A 19,772-nucleotide genomic window follows, 5' to 3' on the forward strand; every position below is an offset into this window, starting at 1 on the left:
TTGTCACTCCAGAGGTACTCTGTCACCCCCCGGGAAGGTGCTTCCACTGTCCTCTCGCTCTGCAGCACACAAGCATCCAAGTCAGTGAGATAAAGTGGCTCTCCATCACTCTAGCAGTCTCCCTGGAGGACTGTGGCATCGGTCTCTTGCTCCTCCTTGTAACTCAAAAGTTCTCAGCATCCTGGAAAACAAAGCTATAGCCCTGGTCTGCTTTATAACTACTACTGAGAAGAATCATGGAAATCACTTTTTAAATCACATTTTGATCACAGATGTGATATTGTATGGATGTTGTCCATAAGCTTATATTTCCTCCATAAAGGGAGACCAGAAACCCATAGCTATCCAGGGCATTTCCTTCGGTAAAAGTGTGATTTGCGGGCAGTAGCAAAGGCACTAGCCTTGAACCACATGTTCCCTTGAATCAGCTCGGCAGACCTTTTGTAACAGGATAGATTCAGCTCTCTGGCTCCAATTCTTTGAAAGAACCACCTTTGTATGTACCTGAGGACCCAGAGAAGAAAAGCCTTGTTATATTTCAATAGAGTCAGGTACGTGGCCAGCTAAAGCAGCTGTTCTATTTCTTCCAAGCACTCCTCTGCAGATAGAGTTCTCCAGATAAAGCTTTAAGCCTCTCACTATCTTAGAGGAAGAAAACCTCCCTCCCTCTGCTCCTCCCAACCAACGACACAGTAACTTTTGCCAAGATTGAACTCATGCTTTCACTCCTCATCAACTCTGATAGCCCCATTCATACCGTCATTGGGTGACCTAGTCAAATGCAGCATACAAACTGTATTCAACATTAAGTATACTTGCTGCCATAACCATTGCTACTTGGTCACAGGAGGAAGAGCTAAGATGATCAGCATAATGAAAATCTACTCCACCCGGATAAGGGGCTCAGAGGTAGAGAGGAAGCACAAAGGGGAGTCAGAGTGACAGGCATATCTAGTAGAGTGTGTGCTTGTCTTCAGTTATTATCCAGTTAGTACATGGCACAAATATACCTTTCTGTGATTGCGATGATTATGATTTATACACTTTTCAATTGTCTAGATGGAAACTTTCCTTATGAGGTAAGTAGGTTCCTGCCTTCCCAAGACTCTAAATGCCAGGGACATGTTGTTCTATCCTGGCACTCAGAAACCCGTGGCAGTAAATGAAGGTGTCACCAAGGCTCCCTTGCAAAGATAAGGTACACACTGGGTCTGGAGACATGTATCAGTGGTTAAGAGCACTTGCTGCTTTTCTAGAGGATTTAAGCTCCATTTTAAAGACAGGGTGGGCAGCTTACAGCCACCTATATATAACTCCTGCTCCAGGGATCTGATGCTCCCTTCTAGCCTCTGGTTGTCCCCATACACACATGGCATGTACTCTAGCCCATAGACACAGGTATGAATCAGCAAACATTAAAAGCAGGAAGATACATGTGAATGCATGGCATGCCGAATAAAAGTGCTGAACTGGTGTAAGCTGAACAATATCCAGGTAAAGAGAAGAAGGAGTCCCTTCTCCCATTCAGGATCCTCATCATCTTATTACGGTACTGACCCAAATGCTGGCAATTTCCACACTGGAAGAAATTCAAAGGCTTAACGCAAGGAAGTTCCATCTCACAGGCAAAGATTAATTTAATTCAACTTAATTCAAAAAGGATTTCTTAATTGGATACTATGAGCTTAGCCTTGCTCTAGATATTGAGCAAGGGTTTTTAAATGTGTTTTCTTTTTATGTTTAATAGTATATATGTTTGCTGTGAAAAAAATTAAATAGCTTAGGCAGTAAATAATTAAGTTCTCAATTAGATCACTACATTAGCTATGTTTCTGTTACTGTGATAAAACACCATGACCAAAAGCTGCCTAGTGGGAGAGTTTATTTTAGCTTCCAGTTCCAGAGGGACAGGAGGCCATGGTGGCAAAACAGAGGCAGAGCGTGACAACAGCAGCAAGCTTGTACAGGGATAGGAAACTGAGGTCTCACATCTTAAACTACAAGCATGAAGCAAGGCTTTAAGCTCTCAAAACCCACCTCACCCCTGTGACATATTTATTCCAGGAAGGCCATGCCTCTTAAATCTTCCTAAACAGTGCCACCAACTGGGGACCAAATATTCAAGTGCTGAAGGCTGTCAGAGATATTTCTTATTGAAACCACTGGAATCAAATTACAGGGGAAAAAAGTTTTATTCTGTTCTGAGAGAGAGTGAGGCCCGGGTCAAAGGTTATATAAATGAAGTGTGGGTAAATGGGCAATTGAATACAATATTGAGAATGACTCTGGCCCTACCAGACTCTCCCCACAAACAGGAAAATTTGCTACAGCAAGATTTCAAAGCAGGTTTCATGAATTCTTAGAGTTACAGGGATATGAGAAGCTTCTGGCCTCACAGAGCTCCTGTGATACAGGCACGATGTAACAGTGAAGCAAACTGTGAATTACTCATGACAAAGGAGACGCTGAAGCCATTTGCAGCATAGGCTAAAGGCTGGAACTCAGTCACGAGACTGAGCACTACAGAGGACTGGCGTTTAAACATGACACCAAAACTCACAGTTTGGAAAGGTGATCCTCAATGCAACAGCACTGGGAGGCGGTGCTCTGTAAAAGAGGGATAAAGGGTGGGCCTGCTTGCTCTTGTTCTGCACACCTGAGTAAGAAGGCCATTGAAAGATGTTAGTTTTGCAGTTCTTAGCCAGTAGTAGTTCTTTAACTTACCCTGTGTCAGCCTTAGCATCAGTATCAGATACTTGGCATAGCAACACAACATAGAGCGAAGTCTCAAGACCCTTGGAGACTACAGGTGAAAAATTAACACAAGATTTTCATCATGTGAAGTTGACTCTTCCCCAATGTAGGGGAATGTCAGGGTGTTAAGGTAGGAGTGGGTGGGTGGGTGGGAGTGGCAGCATATTCATAGAAGTAGGGGGAAGGGGTATGGGAGAGGGGGAAAGGGGGATATAAATACATAAAATATCCAAGAACAATAAAATTTTTAAAAAGATATTTAAAAAAGGAAGTTGGACATGGCAGATCTTTAAAACAGGGAGTAAAGATTGAGGGGAAAGCATCAGGGACATAGTTACCAGCACAAGGGGTTAGAGGTAACAAGTCAACAACAACTTGCTCAGCAACGGGGAGATGGCCCAGCAGTTAAGAGTACTTGCTGCTTTTGCAGAGGACCGAGGTTTTTTTCCCACAGTCCACACTAGGAAGTTTACAATAGCCTGTAACAACAGCTCCAGGGAAAGAGATGCTCTCTTCAAGCCTACTTTGACACCACACACATGCGGTGAACATACAGCCAATCACACACACACACACACACACACACACACACACACACACCTAGGTATGTGTTGGCTTAGAACATAAAGTATATACTTTAAAAGAAATGATAGTCTAGAGCGTCTTGTAAAAGAGCACAAGCTTTGAGCTAAGTATAAAAAAACAGTAGCTAATATAAAATATCTGTATAGTTTCAAAGAATATGACACTGTATGGGCTCTCAGGGCATCCAAATGAATTTAACTATCATCCTCCAGGATCTGTGGCAGAGATGAAGAACTCAGAAATGAAGAAGGAATGGCTTCAACATTGGAAGGGAGAACAGTGAAGTTTGCAGGACCAAGGAACGAACAGGACGAAATGTATTAATCCTGATCATGGCGGGGCGCAATGGGAAAAGGGAAGGCATCCTGACCCACTCCCTTCCCTGCAGTCCTTGTAACTGCCTGAAAAACTCACAAGTGACAGCCCTGGCCCTGATGATAACAGCTCAGCACTGTTTCACATACCAGAACACTGGGATTTAAATTTCCACACAAGTGAGCATTTAATTTCAGTCCCATGGGGATGCCCTTGGAGCGAGGGATCATTTTTAAAATTCTGCAGAATAGGCCAACCCTGTGATGCACCAGGAGACTCAGAGGTGGATGGGCTCTAATGAGTCGCAATGTGACTGGGATAATATGGAGCTCTGAGGAAAAACCTCATACAAACGTTGGGTGATGAACTAAAGAAAAAGAAGAAAGCTTAAAAAAAACACACACACACACAGTCAGTCTTGGTGAATACCAGAAGATTAAGAAAATGAACAGATGAGGTTCAGAGTAAGAGGTTCTCTAGGATCCTGAGAACTTTGAATATTTTGAACCCAGTCCCCCTCCTCCTTACCCCTCCATCCAAATGTTCTGTTGCTAAGACAACAGGATGCTAGCAGGCATATGCATGTGTCTGCTCCCTGCATGCTGTTGCCTAGCAACAGGACTCAGCGGAGCCTGGGCTCTCACTCTTTACACACCTACCCTGCTCCATCTATTGCCTTGACTTGCCTTGCCCGTTGCCTTCCCCCTCCCCCAAGGCAAAGAAACCAGAAGCAGGAGAGTGCAAGAGGCTCAAGATCTGATCTTGTCAACAACCTACTGTCAACACCCCTAAAAACCCCAAGCCTGGCTTCCCTTAGCTTAACCCTTACACTATGATGCTCTGCCATGTAAACTGTCAATCACAGCTGATGGGTCTGAGAGAGATGGCTGAGCATGCACAGTGGCTGATGTCCTGTTACAGAGTCCTAATCTGTGAAAACCAAAGGAATGTGCTGGAAAGGAAACCACTCAGCCCGAGGGGGTCAATTAACAGAAGCATTTTTAAATTAGGGATGAGACAACAGAAGACAGAATAGAACAGGGAGAGGAGAAGAGAGAGGAAGCTCAGATGAGTAGGAAGGAGAAGAGCAGGGTTTTAACTCATAATACACAATATTTATGAAAATATGACAATGTATAAAAGGGGCGAGTATAACATTGTGCAGAGGAGAACCAGATCACTAATGACAGCAAATTTTATTGAGCTTCTTAATCCTACTCATTAAGTGTTTTATGTGGATGATTTCCAACTTCATAGTAACCATGTAAGATAGATCTTAGGAAAATGATTTAATAGGTAGGGCTCAAAACAGGTGCATGGCGTGACCTGGATACATAGCTATCAAAAGTGTCAAGGCTCGAAACCAAAATACTGTTCAAACTATAGTTCGTCTCGCCCACAGTTCCACATGCTTTCCGAACATGGAGTATGAGAGTCATCTGGTAAAGAAGCATATACAGAGCATGTGAATTCACTCAAATCTGTTGAATTGGGGACCTTTTGAAGGAGCTATAAGTATACCTTATATAACATTAAAGGAGCGGCTTTTTCTTCAAAGCTTTAGTGCAATAACTTATGAAAAGAGAATCAGCCTGCCAAGCGGGAAGGGGAGAGCTGATTCCTTAACAAAGTGTGCAATGAAAGGCCCGTCAGGTCCCTTTGAAAGAGCTAGAGAAAGAAACTCTGGGGTTAGCGCCTTTAGAAGGAAAGTTGGAATTTTGGAAATATCTATTGTATTGTAGGAAGCCGTGTGGGGCGACAGGTATATACAGAAAAGGAATTACGCAAGAAAGGCCGAGTGTAAGCAGAAAGGGAAGGCGCTTAGAAGCCTTGGTGACTTTGAATGCTGAACTCCTTCCAAGTGGCCCAGCCTAAACCTGTGTCGATGACCAGTAATTAGCATTTTCAGCAGGACTGTGTACACACGGATTCCATAATCTTTCTTGTCACAGTTCCTTGCAGATAGAATACCTTGGGCAGTCTGGCCTGGGGGGTCAGAGAGATAGACCTTTATTTGCCTAACCAGTGGCAACCAGTAACCTTATTAAAATAAATTTGTTTATTAAAGTAAGGATGTTCTCTACAATGCTCTACCTATTAATAGGGAACAGGCAAATCCTATCTGGCTAGTAGTGTCAAACCTGGAGCCAAAGCAAAAACGAAAACACATAGAAAAGGTGAGGGGTAACAAAAGGGCTGAGAGGTCAACAGTTTCATACCTCTCTCCAAATGTAAAGTACCATCAAGCATCATCAGCATCGAGTATGGTCTCTATTTTTCTAGAAACAGATTGCCTTAAGGATCAGGGTCAAATAATTTCCCTCTGGAGAGGGTAAACCAAGATAGGAGCATAAAATAGGCCTTCCAGCTTTTCTTTCTAGGACTATGTGATGCAGCTACATGTTTTAGAAATCTAAAATAATACATACAATAATACCTGTGATGTGCAATCCTCCTTTGTGTAAAAGGTACAGAATTGTCTTCCAACATCCATTTCTTATTTAATAATCACAGAATTTTAGCTACCCACAGAGCACCCCCAGAGTGAAGTCTGACTGACACAAACAAAGATCTAGGGAGATGGGTCTGTTGGGAGAGTGTTTGTCTAGCGTGTGTGATGCCCTGGGATCGATAACCAGCACTGCACACGCCAGGTGAGGTAGTGCACACCTATAGTCTCCTCACTTGGAGGTTAGGATAGAGGATCGGAAGGTCACGGCCATCCTCAACTACACACCAAGTTCACTGCCAGCACGTGACACGGAACTCCATGTCTCAATGCGGGGGGGGGGCATGGGGTAGGGGGAGGGGTAGTGGATGAAGTCCAAAGTGAATGCGTGCAGAGCAGATGAAGTTCATAATGAATGTGTTATTGAAATAGGCGCAGTCACGCTGAAGAAAAAAATTCCTCAGACTCATGAAAGTGACAAAACCCTCCACTGGCTCAGAGGCATGGCCAAGCTTCCTCTGATCCAAGCATGGTTATTTACATAATAGCTAACCATTGCGTACAAATATCATCAGCCACAACTCTCTCTCCTTCAGGATAACAACTGCCAAAGACTGGAGTTAGCCAGAGATCTCCTAACATGCCTCCTTATTCATTTGTAAACAATAACCCAGCCTCCTTGGTTCAGATGTACAAAGTAAACACACTGAGTTTCCTGGTTATGAAACTGAGGCATCTGCATCTGAACAAGAACACCCCACACAATCGCATCTTTGCTGTACATGTGTCTGTGTCTGTGTGTCTATTCTTTCTCCATTTCCTTGTCACCCCCCCCCGTCAGATCAATCCCAAAGTAATGCTCAGTGCTGTACAATTATAGGCATGTGTGTGTGTGTGTGTGTGTGAGAGAGAGAGAGAGAGAGAGAGAGAGAGAGAGAGAGAGAGAATCAATTTTTAAGATTTATTTTATGTTTGACTGTGTGTGGAAGAGGGAATATACACATCTGGTTTCTAACAAGTTCATTCTATTCTTTGGGGGGGGCATTTTTTTTTCTTTTAGTGGATATTTTTTAACTTACATTTCAGTGTTACCCCTTTTCCCAGTTTCCCCTCCAGAAACCCGCCATCTCCTCCTGCTTCTATGAGGGTACTCCTCCACTCATACACCCTCTCCCTCCCACCTCCCCGCTCTGACATTACCCTACACTGGGGCATCTAACCTTGATTGAGTCAAGTGCCTCTCCTTCCACTGATGCCCTACAAGGCCATCCTCTACTACATATGCTCCTGGAGCCATAGGTCCATCCCTGTGTCCTCTCAGGATGGTGATTTAGTCCCTGGAAGCTCTGCAGGGTCTGCTTGGTTGATATTGTTGTTCTTCTTAAGGGATTGCAAACCCCTTCAGCTCTTTTCTCTTCAGAGTCCTTTCTCTTGGGGACGCTGTATTAAATACAATGGTTGGCTACGAGCATCCACTCTATATTTCTCAGGCTCTGGCAGAGCCTCTCAGGAGACAGCCATATCAGCATGTACTTCTGGCATCCACAATAGTGTCTGGATTTGGTAGCTGTATATAGAATGGATCCCCAGGTAGGGCAGTCTCTGGATGGCCTCTCCTCAGTCTCTGCTCCATACTTTGTCTCCATATTTCATCCTGTGAGCATTTTTGTTCCCCCTTCTAAGAAGAACTAAAGCATTCACATTTTAGCCATACTTCTTGTAGAGCTTCATGTGGTCTGTGGATTGTATCTTGGGTAATCCGAGCATTTGGGCTAATATCCACTTATCAGTGAGTGCAAACCATGTGTATGTTTTTGTTATTGGGTTACCTCACTCAAGATGATATTTTCTAGTTCTATCTATTTGTCTATGAATTTCAAGAAGTTGTTGTTTTTAATAGCTGAGTAGTACTCCATTGTGTAAATGTACCACATTTTCCGTATTCATTCCTCTGTTAAGGGACATCTGGGTCCTTTCCAGCTTCTGGCTATTATAAATAAGGCTGCTATGAACATAGTGGAGCATGTGTCCTTGTTCTGTGTTGGAGCATCTTTTGGGTATATGCCTAGGAGTGGTATAGCTAGGTCCTCAGGTAGTACTATGTCCAATTTTCTGAGGAACCTCCAGACTGATTTCCAGACTTGTTGTACCAGTTTGCAATCCCACCAACAATGGAGGAGTGTTCCTCTTTCTCTACATCATCACCAGCATCTGTTGTCACCTAAGTTTTTGATCTTAGCCATTCTGACTGGTGAGAGACGGAATCTCAGAGTCGTTTTGATTTTCATTTCCCTGAGGACTAAGGATGGTGAACATTTCTGTAGGTGCTTCTCAGCCATTCAATGTTCCTTAGTTGAGAATTATTTGTTTAGCTCTGTACCCCATTTTTAATAGGGTTATTTGGCTCTCTGGAGTCTAACTTCTTGAGTTATATTGGATATTTGCCCTCTATTGGATGTAGGATTCATAAGGATCTTTTCCAAACCTGTTGGTTGCCATTTTGTCCTAATGACAGTGTCCCTTGCCTTACGGGGGGGGGGGGAAGTGCAATAGTTTTAAAACTCTAAGGAACAGTTCTTGAATGGAAGAGGGAAAGGCTCATGAAACTCCACCCTGACCTGCACTGAAGAGCTTTTGACAGATGATGACTGCTAAGAAGGCAGATTCGGTCTTTGTTACGGATATAACCTCTGGTGGATCAACTGAGCCCTAGTGGGGGATGGGAGGGCTAATGCCCAGGAGCATATGGATAACAGAAGTAAGACTCTCTGTTTTATTAAGAAAGAGACCAAACTGGAAAGAGGAAGGTTAGGGGAGTGGTGTATCTAGGAGAAGTTAAAGAGACAACTGGGGATCGATGCAATCAAAGTATATTGTGTGCATTTCAAAACTCATAGAGAATAAAATATTTTATTAAAATGGGATGAAAGAGGAACAATTACTCATTGAGAATGAGGACTAGGAATTGAAAGTAGAAGAAAGGTAACAGGAAGAAGGAAACAACTAGCAGGAGGTTGAAAGGACAGGAGAGGGCAATGGGAAAGATTATCCTGAAAACACATGGTATTCTTGAATTAGCACATAATTATGAAGCCATCACTTTGTACAATAAATATATGCTGATATAAATATTTAAAACAGAACAGCTATTGCTGGGTACCATGTACATTTTACTCTTCTCTGAGTATATGATGTGTTAGTTAGGGCTTCTATTGCTGATAAAAAAACACTATAACGAAAGCTACTTAGGAATGAAAAAGTGTATTTCAGCTTATATTCTGTAGTCCATTATCAGGGGACTAAAAGCAAGAACCAAGAGGCAGTCGCTGATGCAGAAGCCATGAAGGAATGTTGCTTATTTGATTGGTCCTCATGGCTTGATCAGCTTGCTTTCTCATAACACCCAAGAACACCAGCCCCCAGCAGAACTACTCAGTGGACTGGGCCCACCCACATCAATCACTAATTCAGAAAATGTTCAATGGACTTTCCTACAAGCTTGTGGCATGGGAGCATTTTCTCAGTTAAGAATCCCTCTTCTCAATGTGACTAGGTCTGTGTCACATTGACAAAAATCAACCAACAGTCATGGAATAAATGAAGCTACCCAGGCATAACGGTCCAGCATTAGAACAAACTTAGTGTCATCTTGAAGTCTCCTTGAAGCTAGAGGCTTTGCTGGTGGCCTACGGATTAATAGAAGGATGCTGTCAGTCTCAAGGTCAAAAACATGTCACAAACCTGCTTAAAGTAGTAGGTTCTCAATGTGTTGGCACTGTATCTGATCATATTTTTTTCAGCGATTCTATCTCTGTTTCCAATTTATAGTGGTGACATAACAAGGAGAGAGTGGGCAAAGAATCCGGTGTGTTACAAGAGTCACATTTGAGAATGCTAATATTCACCTCAAGGTGCATTCCTCCTTGGTAAACACACAGTCTGTTTGCATTTAATTCTTCCACACAAGCCCCACAAGAAAGTTAGCCAAATTGATAATCGATTCACGTGATCTTTGCTCACTCAGTTATTAAAACACACCAAACAGTTAATTCTCTTCTCTGTTGGGAACTCTCACTGGTTGTATGAAGCCTGAATACTAAGTAGCTACTTAAGGCTCCAGGAATACAACACTATTCGGTATTACTGTCTAAAACCATTTAAAATGAGTCTCAGGAGTTAGAGATCTCCCTGTTACTTCACTGACTTTGCTTTGGTGAATGCACTGGGTTTTTTCGTTTGTTTGTTTTGTTTTGTTTGGATGATTTGGTGAATCCTTGTTGATGTGAGGAGCAACAGGTGCTAGGCAAGGGTCTAAGAAGGACCTTCTGGTTGAGTCAGTGGACCAATCTCCTGCACCTTCTACTCAGAAAAAGGAGGTGGCAGATTTTGGGTGGCTTTCATTTCCTCAATTAGGATAAGGAAGCTTTAGGCAGACTAGACAAGGATCCCCTACACATACACACATAGAAAGTATTGTGCTAACAGCATTCCTGAGACATGTACGAATGTCTTTCTAACCCAAATAAGGAACAAATGATAGACCAAATGAGGAATACTACTCAGAGTACAACTTGGTGAATCACTGACCTTTATTGCAGTTGCATATAGAACTGTAGGGAAAGAGTTGCTTACAAGAGCAGAATGGTTGACAGCGGCACCACCAAAGCCATCTCCAGCACTGATGGCAGCACATGAAGCTAGAAAACCCACAGGCTGCTCTGCAGGTTGGAGAGTGTCCTTTCCACATTGATCAGTTGGTCTAAGCTCTTCCAGGCAACTCTACTGGTCTCTTCCAGGGAGCTGGTCTGGTCTGAGGGTTTTCTGGGCAGATCAGGTTGTCTCTACTCATTCTGGGTGGCCCAGTTGTCTCTTAGCTCAGAGTGTTTCTTAGCAGTCCTATATCTTACACAGGCTTGGGCAAGGTGGGGCCTAATGTAGCTGATCAGTTTCAGAGTCCGACCTAAACCATTCAAGTTGTTTACTTCCTGAGCCAAGTGAGCTTCCTGCTGGATTTTGTTTCCACTACTCTTAGCATCCCGGGTCTTGACAAACTTCTCTCTAAGAGAGAGGCTCCTTGGAGAAAATTGCTAAACAAATGTGTGTGTGTGTGTCTGTGTGTGTGTGTGTGACAGAGAGAGACAGAGAGACAGAGATAGAGACAGAGAGAGACAGAGGGAGAGAGACAGAGAGAGACAGAGAGAGAGTTTGTGTGTGCACTAGAAGAATCCACTGGCCCTAAAACTTCCCTGAAAGCATGGACTAAATGTCCTATCTTTCAGAATAGTACAAAACATTAAACTTGTCTCTGACAATAGCAATTTCATTCCATTTATTTCTTCTTACTTATTAGACAGTTATTTATAAAGATCCTGTGTTGTGCCCTATACAGAGATAAGAACTGAAGAACAACAAAAGAGGACCAAACATTCCAATATGGTGGATGATACAGATAGGTATACATTATATACATATATATGTATGTGTGTATACATATATATTCACACTTATATTTACTTAATAATAAAATAATTATATAAATTGTATGAATGGTAATAGTATTTACACAATACCAACAATACATAAATATTATAACTAAACAGTGAAACATATAAACACAAGGTAAATGCTCAATAAAGACAAGTCTCTAATCTCTAGACTCTATTTAGGGTTTGTAATGATGTCATACAATTCTGTGACCAAGAAACCATCTCAGAGAAGAAAGGGTTTATCTCCTCTTACATTTCCATATTGCCATCAGTCAGTAAGGAAAGTCAGGTCAGGGACTCGAGGCAGGAACCTTGAGGCAGGAACTGAAGCAGAAGCCATGGAGGAATGAGACTGACTTCATGCCTTGCTCAGTTTGCTTTCTTTGTACCATCCAAGATCACCTATCCAGGTGTGACCCACTTATGTAGGTATGGCACCACCCACAGGGGGCAAGGCCAACCCACATCAATCATTAAGAAAATGTTCTACAGGCTTGTCTACAAGTCATCCTTATAGAGGCATTTTCTCAGCTGAATTTCCCTTGTCCCAGGTGACTTTAGTTTGTGTCAATCTGACATAAACACTAGGCATGGCAGTCATTAAAGAGTCTTACCCTGTGACTCAACTGCCTGAGGATTTTCTAAGGAGGCATATTGCATACTAGTCTCTGTTTAATATTTCCTCTGGATGTCCTAACACACAATTTCAGGAGTGCAAGCTTATACCAACACAGGAAAAGAAATCACTCTCCAGAGTCTCACAGAGGAAGAAATTTAAGCTAAGATTTTAAAGACAAACTGGAATGCCAAGCGGTGCTTTTTAGGGCATAATATAGAAAAGAACTGCAATTTTCCTGTGGCTTTTCGCGTGGCAGAAATAAAACCAGTATATTCAAGTTAGCATTTAATAAGAAGGTCAAGGGGAGCTGACTTAAAATGCACGGCCACTCTGAGAGCCCAGAAGAACCGGTGGCTGGAAACATTCAAGGCCAGTTAGCTGAATAAAGGCTCTGATTGCTTCTCACTCATCACGTCTCCCCCACCATCTGCCGAGCCCCTGGCCACAGCCAAAGAATGTGTAACAGACACAATGCAGTCCGTGAATAAACAGATGAATAGATTACATATCTTATAATGTTGAGATCAGGTTTTAAGCCTACCTGTATTGTTTCTCATTGAAAACCTGAGACCAAGGGCTGGTTCTCACACTTTCATGCTAGCTCATTCTGCACTAGTCTTTCTCCTATGGGAAGTGATAACAATGTTTGTAGCCTACTACTAGAACCCTTACTCAACACTGTCTTGTTAGCTTTACCTGGTGTTTCATGGCTTAGAACTCTTATAGCTCATCTCTGATGTTCACAGAGGGAAAGCTTAGAGGAGCAGGACTCCAGCTCTCTTCCCCCTGACATCTGTTGAGGCTTGGCCTGTTGCTAGGTAGTGTAATGCTAAATTCTGTATTCCAAGGTCTAGTTGCCTCAAGACCAGGGAATTCTCATTTTTATGAGTCTTTCTTGTGCAGCCCTTGCCTCTTAATTTAAAAACTATTGGTTAAATAAAGATGCCTACAGCCTGTAGCTGAGAAGAAAAGAGATAGTTGAGGCTTTAGCATCCTGGCATCTGGGGCTTTAGTTCTCTGGCTTTGGGTCTGAGGCAGAGACCACGAAGAGAGGGAAGAGAGAGGAAGAAGAAGGCAGATCATGAGCACATAGCTATAACGATCACCCTGTTGGAATAGGAGTGGCCCAAGCAGCACATGGCAAGCGATATCTTGGGGTTATTGACAGGGAAGAAGATAAAATGGCATGGGGGTTGATATCCACCCAGCTCTAATGCTTTAAGGCTTATTATAAATATAAAGATTTTGTGTCTTTTTACTGGGAAACTAAATGACCTAAGGTGGGGTAGAAACCCCCAAACAACATTTACCTCAACGGAGATTCATAATTATTTGAAATAGGAGAATTTCGGAATATTTATATCTGATGAAATCAGGCTTGCTGAATATACTACCAGCGGGCTGCTGCTTAGGGGGAGGGGAGTTGTAGGGACTAAAGAGAAAGCTGACCTTTATGAAGAGATGTTGAACACCTCCTGTCCTTCGCCAAGGACGAAGTGTCACAGAGCAGGGAAGAGTCATGCCTGACCTTGGAGCTTTCTACTCAGCACCAATTATCATCCTCCTCCATTAGATGTCATTTTCCAGCCAAGTACGAGCTTTTACTCTTCCAAATGAAGGGAAAGATGTTTCCATTTTTAACATACTTTTCATGTGCTGAAAAAGAACATAGAATAAATTATATTTAAAAAAATAAATACTATAAATTTTACAGTGCTTTCCAGTTTCTTTAGTCAACCTGAGATGTATTCCCTAGACCAAAAAAGAGGGTAAGTGAAAGAGAGATAGATGACTGGGTAACCAGTTTATCAGAGTTTAAATGGTAGAAAGATTTTGAAAAAGAAAAAGGTGGTAGGTCTCGGGGTTCGTAGGTAGGTGACAATGCTGATTATTTTCTCCCGTAGCCCACAGAGTACTTTCCAACACTGTGAATGCTAACTGGTAGGAGTGAAGCTTCTACTGGTCACCTGTTGATTTCTCCATGTTCAATGACAAAATTGGTCTCTTCCACAATGGGGCCTCATTACCAAGTTGTGGAGGGTCATTAACAGCCTTGGCCATAGCCTATGATGTTTTATGGGTCAGTGTGGAATCCTGTTTGAACAGAAGACTCAATAGGGATGTAACACATTCCTGGCACTGGACGTCTTGCTTAGCAAAGTTGCCTACTTGGAGCATTGTGTCCCTCATTAGACCTATGGTGACTCCATTTAAATTCCATATGTGTGTGTGTGTGTGTGTGTGTGTGTGTGCCTGCAGTTACTGCTTTGGATTCCATGATGCACTCTAACCTGAAAGCCAAATAAACCCCTTCCTCCCTGAGTTTTTTTGGTCATGGTGTTTTATCATAGCATAGAAAACCAAATTAGAACATTGCTAATTAGTTGCTGAGATGAGTTGAGCAATATATATCTCAATATATATTGAATATACTAAATATATAATTCCATATATTAAATTTCATATATATACATACATACATGAAGAGAAAGAAAGAGAGCTCCTTCTGTAGTAGGTTTCCATTTGGCTTTCCTAAAGGTTTTGGTTGTCCCTCCGATATTGCCTCCTTTATCTAATTTTCCCATCCCACCCCCACTTTTTAATCCTCCTAGTTTCCTCTTTATCTCTTTATAATACTCTTTTTTATTTCCCCTTCTTTAAAAGATCCTCTTCTCCTTCCTGGTCACTTACTATCTACCTAACCTCAGTATTATTCTGTTCAAAACACAAATATCTACAGAAATCTATAAAATCTAATATCCACATGATGATTGTCTTTCAGGGTCAGGGCTAACTCACTAAGGGTGATTATTTCTCACCCCAACCATCTTCATGCAGATTACATAGTTTCGTGCCTTGGAATAGCTCAGTAATAGTCCATTGTGTAGATGCATCACAGTTTCATTATCCACTGCTCAGGTGATGGGCATTTAGGCTGTTTCCAATTGCTGGCTACTGTGAATAAAAAAGAAATGAACATGAGTGATCAAGTATGTCTGTATTGAGACATAAAGCCCTTTAACTGCTCTACTATCCCTAGACAGGTGACCCTGGATTATATAAGAAAAGTGGGCCAATGTGAGTCTTGAGAAGCCAGGTAGCAATATTCTTTTATGGTCTCTGCGTCAAACTCCAGGCTGCAGTTCCTGCTCTGGTTTCTACTCTAACCTGAAAGCCAAATAAACCCTTCTTCCCCGAATTGTTTTGGTTGTGGTGTTTTTTCATAGCAATAGAAAACCAAATTAGAACACCTCTAATAAGTTTCTAAAATGGATTGGGCATTATTTTATAGTTTACTTAAAGCTTGTGTATATTTGTACTATTGACTTCTTGACCTACCACATTATGGGCATGCTAGACAAGGCTGTCTGCCCTACATATGTTATACTCACCAAGTCCCTTGTGATCAGTAAGTCATATGAAATGATATATCAAGTAAGTGAAAATTATGAACTATGTAAAGATCATACATACCCAAATCACTCACTCACACACACACACACACACACACACACACACACACACATATTAAACTTTATTGTGTTACTTTAAAGAACATAATAAAAAAGACAAAGGCTGGGGAAGAAGAGCTCTGCACTTCCAGCCTGGAAGCAGCTGGCCACAGACACCAATCTCTCAACCACTGAAGCAGCAGTCACTTACCATCCTCCATGACACTTCCCTCCCTGTGGTACAGCTACCACACTGGCACCAGACATCCATGGCTTTAAGTAGCCTAGAAGCCTCTGTGTATTCTTTTCCCTGCAAATGAATAAAACACCATTAGCCCTTTTCTCCCACAGGTATCTGCATCCCTCTGAGCACAAAGATGTGGAGCCTAAAAGGAGACTATCTGTTTTGGTACAAAACAGAAAAAAAAAAACAAGGAAAAGTGTCAAAGAATGACTTTTTCTGTTCAATGGTGAAGAATGACTGCTTTATAAACCAAAATTAAATGTTTTCCAAGCTTTTATCTTTTTCCCTTGAACCCCTTTCAAGTTAAAAAAAAAAAAAACACCTATTCTTTTAAGAACCACCAAATTGATTCTAAGAGAATAATTGCTTAAGCGTGAAGGTACTAGCGTATCCTGGAAACAAGCTGTACTATGGGTGGTTTCTCAATTTTCACCCTTTTAGGGTAATTTCCTGCCACTGTGGGTTTTGTCCCTGCTGGCAGTTCCTGCAGGCTGGTGTCCTGACTCCAGCATAGCTGCTTGCTAAAGCAGAAGGGAAGGAGATCATTAGCGTCATTCTGGAAGTGGACACAACAATGTCACTGTTCCATTAGCCTGCGACCCAGGAAAGGACACAAACCATAGCATGAAGGGCCAGGTCACCCTAAGACCATGCACAGGTCACAAACCCAATGCACTAATTCACATGCAGGCTGATAACATACCATGCAAACCCTCCCAGCCTTGCCCAGTTAAACAACAAAATGCAGCTTGATAAACGTGGAAAAACACTATGCTTTTCCCTTCCTTTAACCTTTTTCTTTGGTTTTGGTTTCTGACTTCTGAAGCAGAGCTTTACGAGGTAGACTACACTGGCCCAGAACTTGCTCTGTATTCCTGAGTGAGCTCAGACTGGAAATCCCTGTTGCATCAGCCTCCCAAGGGTTGGGGAATTGCAGGTGTATGCCACCATGCTGTCCTGAATGGTAAAAGTAAATGCCAGTGAGGATCCAGTGAAATTAATAGTTTCATAAAGCAGCCATAGCAGTGTACATTTATAGAAACATTCTAGAAATCAGTGTGACAATATATACGAACAACCATAAATATATTTGTGCTCTTTGACCCAGCGATTCTACTGTTGAAATCTAACAAAATGTAGAAAAGGACATATTAATCACCTTCTTATTTATAAAAATGGGAAGACTGTGAGAAACACAAATACAAGCACACACACACACACACACACACACACACACACACACACAATTGGAAGTAAGGCAAATTCCATCATCTAACGAGACAATAGAAAAAGCCAAAATCACCACCCAGCACATAGTAGGTACTTTGTATTGACTAAGGAAAAATAAAAATACTTATGAAATAAAATAACATTTCATATATTATTATTAATGCTGGCAATGTGTATAGGGTAAGAGACAAATATATATATATATGTGTGTGAGTGTGTGTGTGTGTGTATGTGTGTGTGAGTGTGTGTGTGTGTGTGTGTGTGTGTGTGACAGGAACAATACACAAAACTTAGGGACTGAAGCATGTTCAGTACAGAGAGCCTGTACCATGGGTACAAAGAACAGAAGTAGTAAGTAGGCTGTTCTGGTTTGCTTCTCTGTAACTGTGATCAAGCAATGTCCAAAGGTTACTTGGTGAGGAAGAAGCTTAGTTAACCTTAGCCTTTTAAGTAATAGTACAATATGTGGTAGAAGTCAGAGCAGGAACCTGGAGGTAGGAAATTAAGCAGAGGCCATGAAAGGCTATTGCTTTATGGCTTACCTCTCATAGCTTTCTCAGGCCTGCTTTCTTATGCAACCCAGGGCCATCTAACCAGGAGTGCTAGCTATTATCTGCCGTGGACTAAACCTTCCCACATCAATGATTAACCAAGAAAATTCCCCAAAGACGTGTTCACAGGCCCATCTAATGGAGGCAATTTCTCAATTGAGGTTTCTTTTTCCCAGTACTCTACTTGGTGACAAAAACTAACCAGCACATGGTTCTTCTCTGGGGCCAAGCAGAAGCCTCCTGGTGAGGTGTCTAGCTGATTCATTTCCAGTTCAGAAGTGGAGATCCTATTGTAGATGCAGACAGAAGTAGGAGTGATGCCATCGGGACGGGCATCTGTTAAGATCCCAAGCCTTGGGAAACACCCAAAGTTGATGCTGATACAGCATCAGTAAAGTCCCCACCAAGGAAAAAATATTTCCTTCTAGATGAAAGGATAAAATCTCTGGTCTACTTTTCCTTTCCAGAATGCCTCAGTGGTCTCTCCTTCACAGTGTTTAATTACAACAACAAAGAAATGGAGATCTAACATTCCAGTGGGGCTGAGACAGGAGCCTGCCTAAGAGACCACATTTCAGGAATGCAAGAGTACCCCAAGGAAGATGGGTTCACCCCGAGCCATGTTAAAGATTTAGATGAAGTAGTTGTCTCCTTAATGAAATAATGTACTTTTCCTTCCCAGAATGGCTGCCCTCTCATGCCGTACCTTTTAGAGCCAACAACATGATAAGTCAGCCTGCTTTTCTGTCCCAGAAAAATGTAATACTCACCTTTCCTCTTTCTCTCTTTTTCCTAAGCATGTTTTGGACTTGCTTGCCTTTGTCTGGCTCTCCTCCCACCATGTCTTTGTCTACTCTGTGACTGGCCTACCTCCAAGGCTGGCTTAACTCAAATGACACAGCCTCTCCCGTCTCCTCTTCATTCTCCTCCTCCAGGCAGCTGCTGATGCAGCTTACCTGCCTTGGATGTTTTCTCTTAAATGCTAGTAAAATTGTCCTTGAGTTTCCACTGAGTCCAGTCTTAAATTCTTCTAATAATGAGGTCAAGAACCCAGAAGGAAAGATTCTGACTTCCCCAATATCACCTGGCAACCCAACTGTAAACCAATTCCTTAAATTTTCTGGTAGCCATATTAAGGAAATGTTCCTAAACTGGGGTGGTAGATGTATTACTTGGGTCTGTTTTGTTTTTCATTAATTCTGGGGTTTTAATAAAGCATTGAACTTCTCAGAGATCTCACATGCATGGGAAGACCCCGCAAATGTCCAGGAAGGGAAGCAAACTGTGGAAGAGGTGGAAATAAAATCTCTAATCAGATTGACTTCATCAATCTGGATCAGACTTGGGCAGTCTGATCTTGGGCAGATTCTTCTCAACAGGTTTAAACACAGCATAATTGGGTGGGGAGGGAGTCCCAGTGTTATACCAGCCCTGCTATACTAAGAAGTATATTTACATTGAAACTCAATTCAGGGTGCAAGTCATTTTTCCAAGAAAGAGGGATTCTACACACAGACAACCTATACTAACTTAAAAGACTGAAGAAGGGTGTGACCTGGTGACTAAGGTTATACAGATAGTACAGAGGTTATTTGGGCTAATAGCTACCTCTGTCCTGGATGTGGGACGCTGGGGGAGTCTCTGGCTATACAGAAAATGTAGGGTCCTTTAGACTATTAAGTAACTCCAGTCTTGGCTGTAGGAGCCTGGGAAGCCCCTGCTGTAAGGGTCATTTAGATTACTAGCCACCTCTGGTCCTGGTTGTAGGAGTTTGATATGGCCTGGCCCAACAGATAACAAAGATCACCAGGTAGGCTGGAGCGATGGCTCAGCTGTTAAGAACAAAGAACACCAGGCTATTAATCACCTCCAATTCCCAGCTTCTGGGTAGAAGAACAGGTTTTCCTCTTTCCTATTGGAAAGAGAATCTAGCAGGCTTAACATTCTTAGTTTTTCTGGAGATCTGTGGATGCTAACACTTTGTGCTATGATCATAATGGCTTTCCTCATTAGGTTTAATACATATGGCCATCTCTGTTATTTTATAATGTTATTAATAACAATTGATTAGGAACAAGCCTACTGGT

At 42.1% G+C, this 19,772-nt stretch overlaps 1 long non-coding RNA gene across 2 annotated transcripts; it reads right to left on the bottom strand.

The window, feature by feature from the left end:
• Positions 1–235: 235 nt before the first annotated feature.
• LOC108352339 (uncharacterized) lies at positions 236–16,128 on the bottom strand. 2 transcript variants are annotated; one of them, XR_010056146.1, is made up of 5 exons: positions 15,872–16,128; positions 15,028–15,163; positions 12,905–13,864; positions 2,561–2,656; positions 236–504 (listed from the first exon to the last, which is right to left on the bottom strand). It is a non-coding gene; the product is annotated as an uncharacterized LOC108352339 (long non-coding RNA). The 2 variants fall into 2 exon arrangements; XR_001840510.3 differs by lacking the exons at positions 236–504; positions 2,561–2,656 and having other exon boundaries at positions 6,395–13,864; positions 15,872–16,123.
• Positions 16,129–19,772: the final 3,644 nt, after the last annotated feature.

This window comes from Rattus norvegicus, chromosome 11 (assembly GCF_036323735.1).
Source record: "Rattus norvegicus strain BN/NHsdMcwi chromosome 11, GRCr8, whole genome shotgun sequence".
Lineage (NCBI taxonomy): Eukaryota > Metazoa > Chordata > Mammalia > Rodentia > Muridae > Rattus > Rattus norvegicus.